Raw genomic sequence first — 18,916 nt, forward strand, 5'->3', positions numbered from 1 at the left:
CACAAGTCAAAACAATGATTCAGAACCATAAGAGGAACGGAATTCACTCCCTCACCCATTTAGTAAACACTAAATAAAAACAGGGATAAAGTTCTTACCTTTCAGGATATCGCAGTGGCTTTTGACACAGATCTACGTTAGAACATGGATTTATTTTTTCTTTCGAATCTCATATCACCACATTTGTTTTTTCTTTCAAATGCATTTTGCTGCAATTTAACTTGCAGCCCTCCTACATCGCCCCACCATAATAAGTCCCCTTACCCAACCCAACTCCCACCTACATTTTTCCAAAATGTGTTTTAAAAAACAGTGTTATTGGATTTGAAAAAATTGATTTCGATGTTTTGGTACGATACCTTCAACACCATCTGACACAAACTTAAAAAACTCATGGATGTCTGACTATAAGGGTCTCTGCTCACTAGTTGACAATGTCCCTCTCAATCTGGACAGGACAAAGAAAAAGATAACCAAGCAATACTCTTCACCATCTACATGAGCCCACTCTTGCATTATCAATAACAACAACAGGCATTCCCTAAACATTCGGTATTCAAATTGCCTACAAAATCATGCAAACCTGATCTTGAAAAACAGGACCGCAGCAATTGCATTTCATTGACCGATACATGGCTGACTAACGACTCAAAACTTAACTTACGATCTGAGGCTCAAAACAACTCAGTGTACGAATATTTTTTTGCCAGAAGAAATGGGAACTGCCAAGAATGACATGATCCGTAACCTGACCTTGTCACTAGAGGATAGGAACCCTTTCCATTCAGGGGTGGGAGGTCTACCAGGGTGGAAGCCAGAGCCAGTGGCAGTTGAAAGGGCCACAATTCCAGTCGCCTCCCCAAGAACCATATGTGCAGTATCACTTCGGATAACCCCATACCTTATGACAAAGATGCTGGCCAGGAGAGAGACAAACCCTGAACGAAGAGCTAGTGTCCCACGCAGTTTTTCTAGGACCTACGCGATCCATGTTCGGATGCAAACTGGAGAGAGAGAGACCTAACTAAAGAGGAGCCGGAACTCCTGTGCAGCTTTGGTAGACACCCTGTGCCACTCCCAAACTCTGGCATACACTGAATCAAAACCGCTGCGGCCACTCTAGACTATCACGGACAGGAGTAGAGTGGCAACCGCGCAACCGGACTACACTTACCTTGAAGGGAACTGCACCTCAGACTCCCTAACAAAAACTCGGGAAACAGCAGCACGGGCTGCCATTGTTGTAGCACAGAGAAAGGGGCAACTCTGTGTTTTGAAACTTTCTGTAACTGTGATCCCTCCCGGGCAGAGAGCCACTCGGAGGATAGGGAAGGGTCATACAAGAGGCAACAGGGAGTTGTGGGTTGTTCGGATGAGGTGAGATGAGAAGGTAGCAGACCAAGAAACCAGACGGAAGGCCGGTCGATTGGAGTGTGGATTTAATTCTTTATAAGTGAGTCATTGGTTGGTGAAAGCAGGTGGTACTGTTTGGTGAGTGAATAGCAGTGAAATGTTAAAGAGTGTAAGGAGTGAGTGGCAAGTGGTTATGAGAGTGAAAGGTGCAAGACTGGGGAGAGGGTGGAATGGTAGTAGTGTGGAACTGGGGGACGTAAGATTGAAGGGTGGAGGCAAGTGATAGGAGGGAGATGAAAGGGATGGAGGAGAAAGACACAGGGGGTAGACAGAGCTGGCGTGGGTGTATGTGGTACCAGAAGTGTAGTGATGAGAGAACATCTGACAGAGAGGGAGAGGATTATGTGGGCACCAGAAAGTAGAGTAAGAGTCTGAACCGAGACAGTAGGGAGAAACATGCAGGACATACATCCTTAGAAGTAAGGACACCTGGGTTAGGGAGGTATTGATGCATTTACACGAGTGAGAGAGAGGACCTGCTTAAAATTTCAATAAAAAAACCCTTGAACCATCTGTTGGAGCTGGTGTATTATTTGAGCCATCTGTGACATCATTTAATCCAGACAGTCAAAAACCTCAAATCTCTCATGTATAACACTTCACCTGTCAACCACAAGTTGAAGCTATAGCCACAAACTGCTTCTTTCAACTAAGGACCACCCATTCCATCATGGAATACCTGCCATTCACACATGGAACAATGCATTCATCGTCCTAATACTGCCAAGACTGTATTATGCCAACAGACTCTCAGAATACCTGCTGAAACATCTAAAAAGAGTACAAAAATGAGCAAAACAAATCTGCAAGAGACTGGAAACATGGAAACAAATTCATTCCATAAGTGCCCGTCAAAAAAATTCAACACAGCAAAGTGACTCTTAATCCCACACCTCAACCGGAAAAACATGATCCCTTCACCATCGAGTACACAGCACTAAATGTGTAAGGTCACCTTGAGATTGATATTGATATTTTATTTATAACGCGCTCATACACACGTGTTTCAGAGCGCGAGAAGGCAAGGGAGGGGAACAGGGCAGAAAACAAAACAACGATCTTACTAGGCCCAGTGACATTGAGAACGCGCAAGTGGTTGGGAGAGGGTGCAGGGAAAAAGTGCAAGGGAGGGGGGAGAAGTGGAAAGTGCAGAGCAAGGGGAGAGCAGAAATAAATACTGCTAAATACATGATAAGAACAGCAAACACGGCAATAGTAGTGCATCCAGCAATTGCTAAGTTGAGGCAAGCAGACAGGGTAGGTCTGGTAAGTGCAAGGGACGAGGAGGGGGGCCTGTGTGGGTACAGATACAGACCCCAGTGCAAAGGGTGGCCATAAGGCAGTGCGGGAGGGTGGAAAAGATAAGCAGGAGCCTGGGCCCAGTGGACAGAGGGTGGCCAGGTGCACAGTACCAAGAGCGACCAGAATCAGCGGAGGAGAGGGGCGAAAGCAGAAGCAAAGAGGATGGTCTTAAGGTGCTTCCCGGAACCGGAGGTGGTTCTCCTCAAGTTTTAGGGTTGTAGGGAGGCTGTTCCAGAGGGAGGCCCCAGCTGAAGAAAGATCGGCCCCCAGCTCGTTTCTTAGAAAAATGACTGACCCTGAGGGAATTAGAGGTAGAGGAGCGGAGAGCTCGAGAGGGGAGGTATTTGCAGAGGTATAGCTGAAGGTATTTTGGACCCAGGCCCCAGTAAGCCTTGTGGATAATGCAGAGGGTTTTGAATTTAATCCTTGAATCCACTGGGAGCCAATGAAGAGATTTCAAGGCTGGAGAGATACGATCCCAGGGCTTAAGGCAAAGGACAAGTCTTGCAGTCCTGTTCTGAATTAGTTGCAGAGGGCGGAGAGTAGAGGAAGGTAGATTTAGAAAGAGGCTGTTGCCGTAGTCCAACCTAGAGAGAACCAGAGCTTGGGATACTATAATCTTCTGGGGGAAGGAGGGGAAAGGTAGAGTACCTCTGAGGAGGTGCAGTAGGAAGTTTGACTTTTTAGAGACCTCAGAGATGTGGGCGGAGAAGGAAAGGGTGGAGTCAAAGATGACCCAGAGGTTCTTGGCCACACAGGTGGGGGTGGGAGGAGGGCCCAGGGAAGCAGGCCAGAGAGTGAGGGGAAAGGATGGTGAAGGTGTGCCGATGAGGAGGATCTCCATCTTGCTGGCATTCAGACAAAGATCATTGGCGGCACACCAATCTTGAATGGCAGTTAGGCATTCAGAGATAAGAGAGAGAGAAGAGGTGGCCGAGGGCAGCCTGAAAATTAGCTGAGTGTCATTGGCATAGCACTGGAAATTTGAGCAGAAGATAGCAATGCAAAGGGCGAGAGTTGCCAGGTATTGGTTGAAAAGCCAGGGTGAGAGGTTAGACCCCTGAGGGACACCACAGGTAAAGAGGAAGATAGATGATAGGAGGGACCCAAGTTGGACCTGGGAGGGTCGGTCAGAGAGAAAAGACGTAAGCCAAGCCAGAGCCTGATCAGTGATACCCAGGTTATCACGGAGACGGTTGAGCAAGATGGTATGGTTGACTGTGTCGAAGGCAGAAGAGAGATCAAGGAGGATGAGGACAGAGAGAATGTTAGAGTCAAGGTTGGAGAGCAGATGTTCACGGATGTTCAGGAGAGCAGTTTCCGTGCTTCTGGCTGCTCTGAAGCCAGACTGGTGGTCGTGGAGACAGCTAACAGAATCGGAGTGAAGGTTAAGCTGGGAGATGGCCAGCTATTCCAGGAGTTTGCCCAGAAAGGGAGTGATGGAAATTGGGCGATAGTTAGCGGGAGGATCCGCTGTGGGTTTCTTGAGAAGAGGATGCACAAGGGAGTGCTTCAGCGAGGAGGGGAAGGATCCGGAGGCAAAGGAGAGGTTGCAGAAGTCGGCATGGTCACCTTACCTCAGGCCGGTCTGTGTTCTCAGTTATAGACTACTCTGCAAGTCATAACTGCTCTATTCTTCAATAAATGATACATACATACACCGCAACACAGAATGGGACCCTCCTAAATCCAGGAAACTACCCTATGAGTCGACACTTCACTTTGGAAGCACACATGACCTTCAGAAAGCCCCTTATAATCTGGCTGTTTAACAGACCAAAATAAAGAAAAGCAGTGCTGATGCCCACAAATTAAATGCATCACGCAACTATAATGATTCCACTTGCACACCGTATTATGGAAAGGGGACTACAAGACCTCCCATAGAGAACACTGGCACCAGCACGAGAGCTCCAACGGATGTACTCAAAACGGGCCGGTCTCACACACACATCCTCGATATCAGATGGGGGACTTATTACAATCCCTCGATCTCAGGCCTGTGCTAGGTTTAAAGCAACCATAACAAAAACTGGGGCAATCGTTTCAAGCCTCATTCAGGTACACTGAACATAGGATTCCAACTCTCTTCTATTGCCACCAACACGCCTACCCCGGTTGACAGATCCTCTTGGGTCAGTCTCCGCCCTCCACCACCCACCACAGACCTGGAACATCACGAACACTGCCTTTAATGTATGCGGGGGACACCCCCACCCCCCTGTGCGGTATTATGGGCAAAAGACCTTGCCACTAGCGTGCCCAAGGAAATCGGGAGCATTAACTAACTTGCCACTATAATCCTAACAACAAGACCAAAGACAGCCAGGACATCCTACTATGATAAATACCATCAGTAGAGTATCCTACACTCCCTTATTAACCTACCCCAATGGGCTCTTCCACCTATCACTACTTACGCGCTTCCCCATGCACACTGCAGCCGATGCGTCCCGGCACCCACACTGGCTCACTAACTCCACGGGCAAACTATTGAGAGATTCCCTCTGCATAACTACCACATACACATGCCTCGTTTCCCGTACATACAAGCGGATCGCCTGGTATTTATTCATATGTAGAGCATGGAACCGATTACTGAGACCTGAGCTCTCACCTGCGGTTACACAGATGCCCCTACTTTCACCAGCAGAACCCCCTAAAACATGCTGGCACACAGGATTCGTGTTCTTGCAGTCTCCACCCACCAACACTCCAGTATCCGCACCGCACCTGCCTGTCCCACTCCTTCATCTCTCCCAGAACCATGCACCAAGAGGCCACCAAATTGGCTGATGTCGACCTATATACAACCACTTTACCTTACCTAGCTTCGGACAGCTCTCAACGAAAGTTAGAGACATTTTTGTATGAAACCAAGCTAGAAAGTCTTTGATTCCGCCTAGTGTCCCTAGAAACTGAAGAGAACTCTGTCACTCAATGAACATTCAGCATAATGAAAAATCTCTGCCCCGTTCTCCGAGGCGGTGCATTGATATTTACAAGAAACTGTACTTTTCAGTCTACATTAATATATTCAAATTATGTGCTGTGCTAGACAGATAAATAGCTGACAGTGCCTTTTTTTGTGCAGTTCATTCGCTTTTTCTGGAGCATAGCTCAGGGGCAACATGCTGGCCTTGGAAGACAACACAGAACAACACAGGTTCGATACCCGGGTACGCGCTTAGAAACATCTGGGTATTAAGTATGTTATAAATAACCTATAATTAACCCAAATCTGACATATACAAACAAAAGAGGAGCGGTGCAGGCGCACACCCCTGTTTCAGTCCTCGATAGGTACTGATCTTACTCAATAAAGTGCCTCTAGAACTTAATCGGATCCTAACCGAGGTGTCAGTATATAATGCCTCCATAGCTTGTATCAAGTCTACCGGACATCCCCACAAACGCAATTTAGCCCAAAGCTTACTTCTAATAACCCTGTCAAATGCCTGTTCTAGGTCCATGAAGGCCAAGAACAGCGTTGACCCCTTCTTAAAGCTATTTCCCTCTAGGAGATTTAATAAAAAGAGGTTTAGGGATGTGCCCATTCCCTTGACAAAACCGGTTTGTCTAGGATCTAGTATTCCACTCTTCAACCCATTTGGACAGTTCGCGCAGGAGGAGGGCTGCGAAAAGTTTACCTATCGCATCCAACAGGGCGATAGTTTTTCAAATCAGCCCCATTGCCCTTTTTAAAAATGGGCACTATCAAAGCCTCCCTCCACGACTCGGGGACAGATCTATTCATCATAATTTGCTTAAACATCATTACTATGACATTAGCCCAATGGTCCTTATTCTTTTTTAATTCAGCATTCGATACCACCATCGGGCCCGCCGCACGGGAAGCACTCAATTTCACAATCAGTTTAACATCCAATTCATCTAGAGGAAAGTTCCATTCACCATTACACCATTCTTCAGGGGACACAGGACTCTCCCTAGGGTTTGAAAATAGAGATTGGTAATGGTTGATCCAATCTTTCTCGTTAACCATTGCCAAGGTCTTCTCATGGCGAAAGAAGCCCCTGTTGTTAATTAGCTCCCATGTGGATCCAGTGTCATTCTTACAAACAGCCTGAAGCATGCATTCAGCATTGCGTTGCAAGCATATATGGTGTGAGCTTTTGCACCAGTTTTTGTAAGTTTGACGTACCACTCTCATCCTCTCTTTTTTCCCCAGGAGCCAAATCCCCCCTAATCCTCTTCAGAGCTTTACGCATATCTTTCCTTTTCCCAACAAGCTCACCATCATAGACCTGATTTTTGGACCAAGGCAGGGCCCCTTTACGATCTTTCGGATTAGAGAGTTCTGACAGGAGACCCCTGTAATCAGTATTCATTGGATCCAACCCCAGCTGACTCTTGTATTCACTATTAAACCTCTTAACCTCCTGCTGTTTAAGTCTTAATCGTAGTCCACAGCTCCATAATTCCACATCCTCCATTTTATCCTTCTGACCCCTGTTTCCCCACTCTCTCTTTTTCCTTCAGATTATTGGAGATAAAGCAATAGTCTAAACATGTTGCTAGGTTTCCACTCCGCCATATTGGGCAGTCAGGGATGTCTCCCTCCGTTTGACCATTGGCCATGTGCATTTCTCTCAGCTTCATACTCGGCAGCCATTCCTTCCCTCTTTCATTCCAATCCTTCCTTTCACGAGCTTGCCCTGCTTTATCCAGCAGTTTAATATTAAGATCACCACATAGAATAATCTTAACACCATCTACTTTACACACTGCCTCATCAATTAATTTGGCTATCGACTGCAAGAAGCCCGATTTGTCCCCCATGTTCACTCACCAATAGACATTAATCAACAGCCAAGAGAACTCCACTATATCCACCTCATTTTATTAAGTATATGGCCTGGACATAAGGATTGGGGCATTTGGTGGCAGTCACAGACCATCCCAAGTCACTTTTCATTATCATCAGAAGACCAGAGTACGGACGGCCCAACAGCCCTTTAGGAGCCGGATTCAGAAAAACTAAATAACCATCACAGTGAGGGGGCTCTCTTAACCAGGTTTCTTGGAATAGAATGATTTCAAAAACCTCACATGACGTCATTCCACCACCAAACAGATTTCTAAAACCTCTCGAATTCCAACTACCCACCTTCAAATTGATTGGGGTACTCTTCCCAACAGTCTAACGCTCCACTGGACGAGACAATGCTCCCGTTAGCCAAGACCATGAGGAAGTGGAATCCCCCTGAGAGGTTGGGTCCATCCACTCTCCATGATTTGCAACCGTAAACTTCTGCGAGTGTAGATCTTTCTTTATTCGAGCTGGACCAGCCACGTCAGGCTGTTTTTGTGGCCTTTCCGAGAGACCCTCTCCCCCATTTACAGCACTCCCGAGTGGGAATTCCTACCCTCGAAGGTCTTGTAGAGGTTGCCCTTTTTTTAAATACCCTATCAAGTCAAATCCTTAGGGTGCAGATGCCAGAACTCACTAACATTTCTTTGCACAAGTGCATAAAAAGGTACAGGTCTATGTTGCATGCTTAAAAACACAACCAATAAATGTGCAGTTTACAAAAAGAGAGCACTAGCCACACTTTAAACCCTCATTGACAATGGGAACTCTGTATGGAAGGTATTTGCCAGCCACTGCGTAATTATACTAACTAGCTATTAATGGAAGCATCAGTGATGGAGACGCATAATTGCACAAAGTTTGAGGTTACTGCTTGATAAATCCAGCTCAAGGAGAATGAGTTTTGTGCAGGGAGGGGCAGGCGCATGGCCACGAGCACTCAATGGGTGGGCAAATAATGAAAACAACTACAATTGTGTCCCTCCTGATATCCCACCTCCCTACTAGCTGTACTCCAACGCAACAGTTTTGGTTTATAGGTGGCGCTTAATCAATAGCCAAAACTAAAACTGGCCCGTCTTCTGGGGCATTTAAAAAAAAATTCCCTGTCCATGGAAAATCTAGTTCAATACATAACTAGGGATCGGAATTGGTGGGAGTTATTTAGCTCCTTTAGTAACCCCAAAAAGCCTTGACACCTAAAGCAACCTTTGACTCCCCAGGACAAATGGGGCCATACAAACATAACTTACTGTGTGTTTAAAAATTGAGGATATAGGAGGGCATACATATAAAATATGTAACAGGTCATATGATGGACAGTAATTACAGTTTTTATCCCATCCAGAACTTATATGAGGCACTCTCTGTACGAGCTCCTCAAACTCCACGCATAGCTCCTGCTTACTAGGTGATGCCCGATACACAGGAGCCGCTATTAGGTACTGCTCGGTGATGCCTGATCCACAGGAGCTGCTATTGGCTCCTGCTCAACACATCTTTATTTCAATTGCTGCATGACAAGTGTGTATCCGGCTTGTCTGTGTTGCAATTCTCAATATAAACTAAAAAAATTACAAAACAATTTGTCTTATGATTTTTAAAATGAAGCAATGACAAAGCATACACTACCGACATACAAACAAACAAATCGGTGCAATATCAAGAACAAATTAATAGAATCAGAAGGATGAATTCAGTAGGGCTCTCCTTTCTAACAGTATTATCGGGTTGCAGTCCAAAAAATACGGCGAGACAAGGGCTGCAGCCCGTTGCATTACAGCAACAACTACTGGTCTATTATCATTCAATAAAAATGCACGTGCATACAAAAGCACGTGGGTAGTCTCTGCTCTGTGAGGAAAGCGAAAGCAACGGTTCCTTCCAAGAAACACAAAACCGACATACTCAAACTTTTCAAATAGCACTGGAAAAACCACACAAATGATAATTATGCATGTGCAGCAATTAACTTCTGGTGGAAACCTATGTCAACAGTTTGGGCTTTTGTGCAGGCATGGGAAAGGCACAGGTCAGACATCTCTGTAGTGGTATTAACTGGCCATGGTATCAGGTGTAAAATGGTGCAAGCACTTGGGTATCTAATAGCAGTGCCTGGCAAATACCTAAAACTTAGACAAGCCACCACTTTTGGCTTTGCCAATGCTTGTTTTAACAGGACTTCAGTGAAGGATACGCATATTGCTTTTAAATCCAGTGGCTGAAGGCAGACCTGGTTAAGACGTTTTTATTTCACCAGTGGCACGTTTACACCTCCCATCAAGCCATGAACTTGCAGAAGACTGCTCTGAAAAAAGGAACTTTGAATGGAAAGCAGGACGGTAATGTTTAATTAAAGCAAGCTCAAAGATTTCCTATGAGGAGTTTTTTTGGGCAGGAACTGGGTAGGAATGCCCATAAGGATTAGCATAGCCATGGGCAATCAATGGGTGGGCGCCTAACCAAACAACTAAAGGATGCTTGTCTGCCTCAAATGCCATGTCTCCCCATCTGTACTCCAATGCAATAGTTTCGGCTTAAAAGGTGACAAGTGCCACCTAACATCCCAAACTACAAATAGAAATCCCCAAAACGAGGTGCCTTAGTAGTAGGAATCATAGATTGGCTTATAAGAGAAGGGTCATTCATTTATGAGCACACCCCTCACGAATTGAAAAGGATGATGATGGATCGTAAAATTCTGGTACCAGCTTGATGAACCACGAAGGGCACTAAAATAAAATCACAGAAAGTCAAACCTCAATCTTTGGGTGCGAACCTCACTACTCAGGATTGACTTATGTCACTAGTAAGCGTGGACCTTTGTTACAAAACCATCAAAGCCTGCTTCAGTGGCCTTCAGGATCTCAAGGTTTGTATAAATACACGCTTGGCCGGGCTACAAAATGAAACAAGTCATTCTGTTGCTACACACAAATGAGACCTCATGCAATAGAAAACACCCCTCCTCCCCCCAAACCTCCCGTAAGTTATATCTGCCAGCCTGTTAAGTCTCCAAAGACTGGCGAAAGTGATCCCAATGGAGTCAATGGGAGGATCCCGTTGAAGTCAATGGAGTTGAACACTGTCTTGAAGGTGATAAAGGTTGCTCAGTGGGTGGTCCCACTGACGTCTATTTGAGGCATGTGGCTGGTCGGGAGGGTGAAAACTGGCCCAATCCAGGAAGGGTGGCAGACTTCAGGTGAGAGTGAAGCATGCCTGTGTGCAGCTTTGTGGTGCAATAGTGTATGCTGGCTTTACCAAACGACTCCATTTCAACTGTCTAATTTTAGGAGAAGTGGGGTAGATTATATACCTAGTTTCCGGCCATGTCGTTGCCCTCAACATTTTGATGAAAAGGGGAACGACTTCCATCTCGCGCTTATAAGCGTTGGGAGGTGTGTGCTGGCACCGACAGTACTTAAAGGATACAAACCTGGCAGCTAATCAATCGCATCCCCAAGCAACACCGCTGCAAACACCTTCTGCTACCATTCAAAATGTCCACAACTATAAAAAGGAACCGTGCCGCTTCACTGAAAGCATGGGCATTCGTGTGTATTATTTCGGGTCTACTTTAGAGACCGTTAAATGCAGGGTAAAGAGAAGCCTGGTCAGCTCCTGCCGCCCCCACCCCTCCACTCACACACATCCTGTGCGATTTCCCAGGCTCTTCCTGGGCAGAGCACACACACACACACACAGGAACATGTAAGCGTGGTGCTGCAGAGCAGAGAACACCTCCGCTCCCACCCCGTGCTCTAGGAACACATTTTAAGCAATTCCACAGTTTAGTGCCTCTGGAAAAGAAAAAAAAATTACAATGCAGCAATGAGCACAATGGATTTCCCCACCTAGGTGCACAAAGCATTAACATGCAGCAGAAGGAGTGTGCTGCCAGTTTCCACAAACGCCCGGGCCCCGCGGCGGCCTCCCGGGTGGGGGTCTTGAGATGCCGTTGTGCTCACCTCCTGTCCCGAATGCCGTTAGGATGGCGAGACTGTGGGTGGGGGGGGACCTGCCGTGGCCCGCCACCGGTCGGTGCCTTAATTCCCGGTGACCCTGTCCTGTCCACACGCGGCCTCCCCGCCCGGAGGCACCCGCCGCTCCTCTCGGTGTCTGGCAGCCGCCGCCGGCCCCGGGTATCCCCGCGCCTCCCCTTGCTCCCTATCCGGTGCTTTCCTGGCTTCGGCGGCAGGCAGGCAGGGCCCTCCTCCCTCCCTCCTTCCCTCACTCCCGCCCGCCAGCACCGCGCTGCAGCCTGGGAAGCGTCATTCCAGGATCCCTCCTCCCCCTCCCCTCCTCGGCTCCAGGCCCGCCTAGTCCCACGACATGGCGGCCGCCGCCGTCACTGGGAGCACCGGGCGCGGACCCTGTGAGGGAGCGGGTGAGGGCGGGCGGTTAGGCCGTACCACACGCTGAGAGCAGGCGGGACCCGTGGCGCTATCCTCGGATACGCGGACAAGCGAGAGCCAGGCCTTGGCTCTGATTTCAATGCAGCGGCGCCCTTCGTGTCCACAACACCGAGATAAGAACCTGCTGCGTTCCATGACACTGCACTTCAGATGACTAATGCAGAGTGGGACAGTGTCTCCCATGCTAGACTTTTCCATCTGGGACAAATATTTCGGACGATGATGATCCAGTTGAAATCAAAGGGGGCATGTGGTGGTGGGGGGACTAGTTTTCTGGGCAGGTGATCCCACTGAAGTCTATGGGTGTATTTACTTTGTTGGGCGGGTATATACAGCTGTGCCTTCTTTCCCACAACACAGATAAGAAAAGAGCATACTGATTTCCATGACACCGCACTTTAAATAATGACCACAGAGTGGGCAAGCATCTCCCAATGCCAGTCTTTTCCACCTGTTGATTCTCAAATCGGTGTGAGGGCAAATATTTCTGTGGGTGATTGATAGCATGATCCCATTGAAATCAAAGGGGACATTTTCGTGCTGACAACGGTTTGCTGGGAGAGCGATCCAAGTTAAGTCTGTGGGTGTACTGAGTTTGTTAGGAATAGGGGGATGTGTGGAAGTGGGAGGCCGGCCAAAATGGGGGCGGCTGTGTGCGAGACCCCAGTCAGGGCCAGAGTTTTGGACCAGGGAGTCAATGGAACGGGTGGGGGTGTGTTGTGTACGAAGACAGACTAGCTCCCCTACCCCCGTGGCAATAATAGGCAGGCTACACTGAAAAGCAGGAACAAAATGAAGGCACCAAAGTCTTTGTAGAAATCAGGAACATATTTATTACAGGAAGAGGTGTAAACTCATTGCCAGCAGGATAACCTGGACACAGGTGAGATTGCCTCTGCTGGACGGCTGGCACAAGGTGGGGCATTGATGGGAGGCATACTAGCTAAGGTCGGTGATTTCAATTTGTAACTAGGTTCTGAAGAAGATCATTTAGCGGCGGCCCTGGAGGACGCCTTGGATATCCTGGGATTTCAGCAACAGGTCAGAAAGCCCACACACGATAAGGGTCATACCCTTGATTGGGTAGCCACCCATGAGTTAGAGGTCTCGGATCCCGCTATATTGTCATGGCCATGGTCAGATCACTCATTTATCCAGTTCCAGATTTATCAGCCATCTATTCACAGGAGAGTGACTAAGGATAGAGATGTTATTATGGTAAGAACCTGGAAAGAAATGAATTCAGACCCATTAATGCCCCTTCTCGTAGCTGCGCTACCAAACATCATGTTATCGGATGATATGCAAGTTATGACCAACTATCTCATGAGTACATTTCAGGAGACTTTGGATACACTTGCTCCTTTGCAATAAAAATGTGTTTCCTCTGCTCATAAAGACAATAAGTGGTTTAACACGGAGTTCCGAAAGCTGAAAGCAGGGAAATTGAAATTGTTCTATGACTGGAAAAAAAAACAGGATATGTCAACTTTGGCTATGTACAGATCAGCAGCGAAGGATTATAAAATCACTCTGATTTCTGCCAAAAAGGAAATGTTTAATAAACGTATTGTTAATGCTAGCTCAGAAAGCAAGGAACTTTTCAAGATTCTGAGAGAGCAAGAACAATTTAAGGGGCCTGTCAAGGAAATTATTTGCAAGGATGACATTTGGTGTAATAACATATAGGATGCCATGGTAGTAAAGTAATTTAAAAATGAAAAAAGGAATAGAGGATCAAAAAACGTACATGTAATGTGTTAATTGTTGACCCAGTAAGGCAGATGCAGAGAAAATTGGACTCTGAAATGGCCTTTAAATTCTCTCCGATCTCAGAATCGACTTACTAAAGGTTATCTCCAAGCTTAAAAGCGCTAGAGGTAGTGGCGACCCGGGATCATCAATGATCATTAAAACATGCCCTGTGCCTCTTTTCCTGACCATTTGCAAATTTATAAATGCATCTTTTGCAGAGAATCTTGTTCCTGATAGTTTGAAAAAGGCATGGATTCTACCACTTTTCAAGAAACCTGGCTTATGCCCTCTGACGGCCATTAACTATAGACCCATTACAAACACCACGTTTCTGAGAAAGATTCTGGATAGGGTCACCTATGACCAAATTTCAGAATATCTTAATCATCATATTCTGAATAATCTTCAGTCTGGCTTTAGACGGCATCGTGGCACGGAAACCGGCCTTCTGGATTTGAAGGCGAAACGACTTGATACTAAGGACAAGGGACAAGTTTCCCGTCTCATGATTTTGGATCTTTCTGCTACCTTTGACCTGGTGCATCATTCGATCTTGTACACCAGGTTGAGGGAGGTAGCTAATTTCTGCTGCGATGCAGTTTCCTGGATTGTCTAGTTTCTTAGTAACAGGCAATGCAGGGTTGTGAGCGGAGACGCTAAGGCAAAACCTTTTATCTTATTATATGGTGTACCACAAGGAGCCTGCGTTTCTCCATCATTGTATACCCTCTTCATGGTCCCATTCTTTGAAAGCTATGGGATCAGTGTCACGAATTATGCAGACGATACGCAATGTGTCATCTCGCTCACTGGAATATATGAGGAGGATGAGTACAAATGTTAATCTGGTCTATGATACAATCCAGGTATGAATGATTCAAAATGGGTTGGCGCTCAATAAAGATAAAGCAGAGCTTGTGGTGGTTGGCCCATCAAAGAAAATCCAAAACTTTGGACCATTTGGATACATTTTGCAACAGTTAAAAAACTCCCAGATACTTTATTACCATCCACCCCGCATGTGATTGGACAAAACCATCTTGGAAGAAATCCCATCTTTCTCCACTTCCTACGTTTTCATTGGTAGCCTTTATCTTAACTACCATCTTCAGCTCGTGTAGAACACACTATTTTTAGGATTCATTGTGGTCGGTCATGACATCCTTGTTTATTAAAACATTTGTATGCAAATATTATTAATTACTAGCAATAACCAGCCTTAGATCTTTTAACCTTAATGTTTAATTGCAAATAGTTTGCATAAATATTTCAAGTGATATAAGGAAGGCTGGGTAAATAATTTCTCTTTGAGTTAGTGTTATCTCATTCCCAAGGTCATTGGTTTTATTGGAAAATTCTAATCTAAATTCTTGCCGCTTTGACACATAGCACTTCTGACAATACAATTGCAACTCCTGGTTTCTCATTATTCCACCTTGGGCATTGGCTCACCCCATGTAACGTTCACCTGGCTTCCACGGAGGTGCTGGTCTGGTCTGGGTTGCTGTGGCCTCTTCAAGCGTGATGCGCAGAATTCGAACCACCGATTGAACAGGACCCCCAAATCGTGCTTGTCTGGCCCGTAGGAATATCCTTCTGCAGATGAGAAAGGGGATTAACTGTCTGCTGAATAGTGTGCGTGCTCCCCCTTCGTTCTCCTCTGACTTCCTTCAAAACCCCCCGGTTTAAGCTCACCTTATGGTTTGGAAGGATGAACTCTCCATCCTGCTTCTGCTGCAGGGGCGCGCGTTCGTCCAGTTACTTCACTGGTTTTCAGAATGGCGCTGGCAAATCCACTTGACTTTTCTGAGCGATACACCGTAAGTATGAAGATGCAAAAGTTCAAGTGTGAGCCTCCTTTTATGTTGTTTCTCCTAACCTGTGATCTGTCCTTTATTTCTGGTGCAGAACCAAGGCGATGCATTGAGGGGTTAAATTGCCGGTGGTAAAATCAGGTGAGTTAGTGATGAGGGCGACCCCTCTAAATGTCTTTATAATTCCCCAGTAATGTCTTTTGTCCTTTCCCCATAGGGGCCGGGGTGCGGTACCTGCCAAAGATGCGGCGCTGACCCGAGATGTGGAATGGTTCACCAAGAAAAGCCGGTAAGTAATATGGCTGAAAATTCGGCTTTCCTCTTGTGTTCCCTTGCTCACCTTTTGTCTCTTCTTCTCTCCCCTAGGTGCAGAGATGTGGCGACTGGTGCTGAGAGCCGCGATGGAGCCGGGCTGCAACGCGGTGCTTTTAAATGGAAGTCTTCCTTCAGGAATGCTGGCGTGAAGATTCCGGATGCAGGTAAGAAGGTTGAATAAGTTCTTGGTTTTCACCTTTCTCTCCTCTTCTTTCCTTACAGGTGTTCCAGGTTCGAGGCGGGCGTGGCTGGAGTCCAGGTGCAGGAGCTGACACGGTGAGCGTTCAGCTGCTGGGATGCAGAACAACGCGAAGCACGTGTGGCTGTCCGGGCGTGGCTTAAATAGCCTTGGAAGAAGTTCCAGGTGAGTATTCTTCCACAGCCCCACCCAAGTAACAAAATAGTTCCTTCAGAAAAATAGTCCCTCCTAAGCCTCATTTGGCTTGGTTCTTCATGCAGCATGGTCTGCATCAGGTGAGTGTGCAGCATGGTCTGCTTCAGGTAAGTGCACCAAACACTTCCGCTTATGAGCCTGGCGCCTATGGCGCCAGGACTGATGTCCAACATGAGCCTGGCGCCAATGGCGCCAGGACAGAGTCCAAAGAGCCCCTATAAAGGGCCGCTGGGCTTTTACCCGGGGGTGTGATGCCTGCTCCCGGGGGTGCTGGGCCTGGCCTGGTACTCCGGGGGTAGGCATCATGACAGCACTCCCCCCGAAGGCCCCTCCCAAGGTCGTTCCCTCAGGAGGTTTCGGTTTGTTCGGGAAATTCCGATGGAACCTTTTTACTAGCCGAGGTGCATGACGTGGTCGCTGGGTTCCCAAGATCTTTCCTGAGGCCCGTACCCCTTCCAATCAATTAGATAGAAAAGTTTTGATTTTGAGATCTTAGAGTCCAAAATGTTCTTCACCTCGAATTCAGGCTCCCCATCTATCTGGATTGGTTCTGGTGGCTTTATTAATCTGGTTCCTGGTTGCACTGGTTTCAAAAGCGACACATGAAAAACGGGATGAATCCGCATGTTAGCTGGTAGATCTAGCTTGACTGTCACTGGGTTAATTATAGCTTTGATCGAGTAAGGGCCTAAATACCTTGGATTAAAAGTCCGAGGTCCCTTGAGCGATAAGTGTTTGGTAGCCAACCATACTTGATCCCCTATTTGGTATGGAGGCGCCTCCTTTCGATGCAGATCCGCATTCTTTTTGTATTTCCCTTTCGCATGTTGTAAGTGTGCAGTAGCATCCTTGAAGGCTTGAGTAATCGTAGAATGCAAATGGTCCACTGCGGGCATTTCGAGGCTCAAAGGTGAGTCCAAGTCTGAAGTACGAGGGTGACGTCCATATAGGGTATAAAAGGGGCTCTGACCAGTTCCTGAGTATATCGAGTTATTGTATGCATATTCAGCCACCCCTAAAATATCCTTCCAATTACCCTCCGATTGGTGCAACATACATCGTAGATATTGTTCAAGGGTCTGGTTCGTTCTCTCCTTCTGGCCATCGGTCTGTGGGTGGTGGCTGGTTGAAAGTCTTACGTCGATTTGTGCCAGTTGACAACACTTTTTCCAAAAATGAGAAATAAACTGGCTTCCCAGATCGGAGATTAGTATGGACGGGAATCCATGCAGACGGATGATATTTTCGAGGAATTCCTTGGCAAGAACAAAAGCTGAAGGTAAACCTTTCAACGGAATAAAATGGGCCATCTTGGAAAATAAATCCACCACAACCAGAATAGTATTGTATCCATTACAAGAGGGCAGGTCCGTGATAAAATCTAGTGACAAGGTGCTGGTGGAATGTCTAAGGGCTGAAGAAGACCGGCGGGTTTTGATTTTTGACCTTTGTTTTGGACGCAAACTCCACAGGACATCACGAAAGATTTAATATCCTTTCGCCAGGACGGCCACCAGAATTGTCGTTTAATTTTTTCCTCTGTTTTGGCAATGCCAGGATGTCCTTCCATCAGAGTATCGTGATGACGGGAAATAACCAGTTCTTGCAATTCCTTTTCTGGCAAAAATAAACGCCCTCGGAAGTAAGGTAAGCCATCGTTGATTGAAAAGTCAGACCCCCTTTTGATCCAATCCTGCAAGGCTGAAGAGTCCAGGAATAGTTTTACCCGTGTTTGAATGTCTTCAAGGGTTTGTAAAGTGGTTATCCCCAAGATTCTTTGTTCGGGAATTATCGGCACAGGTTCTGAGTTTGTGTCCATTTCTCCCATTCCAATTCGAGATAGCGCGTCCGCTTTGCCATTCTTACAGCCGGGACGGTAAGTGATTACAAAATCGAACTCAGCAAAAAATAAAGCCCATCGGAGCTGTCGTGAAGACTGAGCCTTGGCAGTTTTTAAATATTGTAAATTTCGGTGATCAGTGATCACGGTGATGGTATGCCTGGCGCCAAGAAGATAATGCCGCCAAGCCTTAAAGGCGGACTTAATGGCTAATAATTCCTTATCAGTGATTGCATAATTTATCTCCGGCGGCGAGAACTTTCTGGACCAAAATGCTACGGGGTGCAGTTGGTTGGTTTCGGGGTCTCTCTGGGACAGAACAGCTCCCATGGCTAAGCTGGATGCGTCGGTTTCGACTATATATGGGCGATCAGGACGCGGGTGTTTCAAAATAGGTGCAGATGTAAATTTAGCTTTTAATTCCTGAAAGGCCTGTTCAGCTTCCTCGGTCCATTCAAAACGTTTATTCTTCCGCAAGAGTGCAGTGATGGGGTGCACCACCTGTGAAAATTCCGGGATAAACCTGCGATAAAAATTGGCAAAACCAAGCATGCTTTGGACACCTTTCACCGAACTAGGTGATGGCCATTTGAGGATGGCATCCACTTTCCGTGAGTCCATTCGGACCCCTTTAGGTGTCAGGATGAATCCAAGAAACTCAACCTTGGTGGTATGGAAAACGCATTTCTCCAGCTTTGCAAACAGTTTGTGCTGGCGCAATTTCTAAAGGACGGCCCTGACATGTTTTCTGTGATCTGATTCCGAAGAGGAGTACACCAGAATGTCATCGATATAAACGACAACACAGACATCGATGAGTTCCTGAAGGACATC

The 18,916-nt window shown here is 46.6% G+C and overlaps 1 protein-coding gene across 2 annotated transcripts in view; it reads right to left on the reverse strand.

Moving 5' to 3' along the window:
• PTK2 (protein tyrosine kinase 2) overlaps nucleotides 1–11,775 on the reverse strand; it is a 1,463,565-nt gene extending 1,451,790 nt beyond the window's left edge. Inside the window, exon 1 of one of the 2 annotated variants that reach the window (XM_069621702.1) lies at nucleotides 11,518–11,775. The gene's annotated coding sequence lies outside the window, so the exon portion shown is untranslated. Of the gene's footprint in view, nucleotides 1–11,403 lie in introns of both variants that reach the window. The other variant, XM_069621703.1, reaches the window with a different exon arrangement.
• Between the last annotated feature and the right edge of the window lie 7,141 nt (nucleotides 11,776–18,916).

This window comes from Ambystoma mexicanum, chromosome 5q (assembly GCF_040938575.1).
Source record: "Ambystoma mexicanum isolate Mex_15411 chromosome 5q, UKY_AmexF1_1, whole genome shotgun sequence".
Taxonomy (NCBI): Eukaryota; Metazoa; Chordata; class Amphibia; order Caudata; family Ambystomatidae; genus Ambystoma; species Ambystoma mexicanum.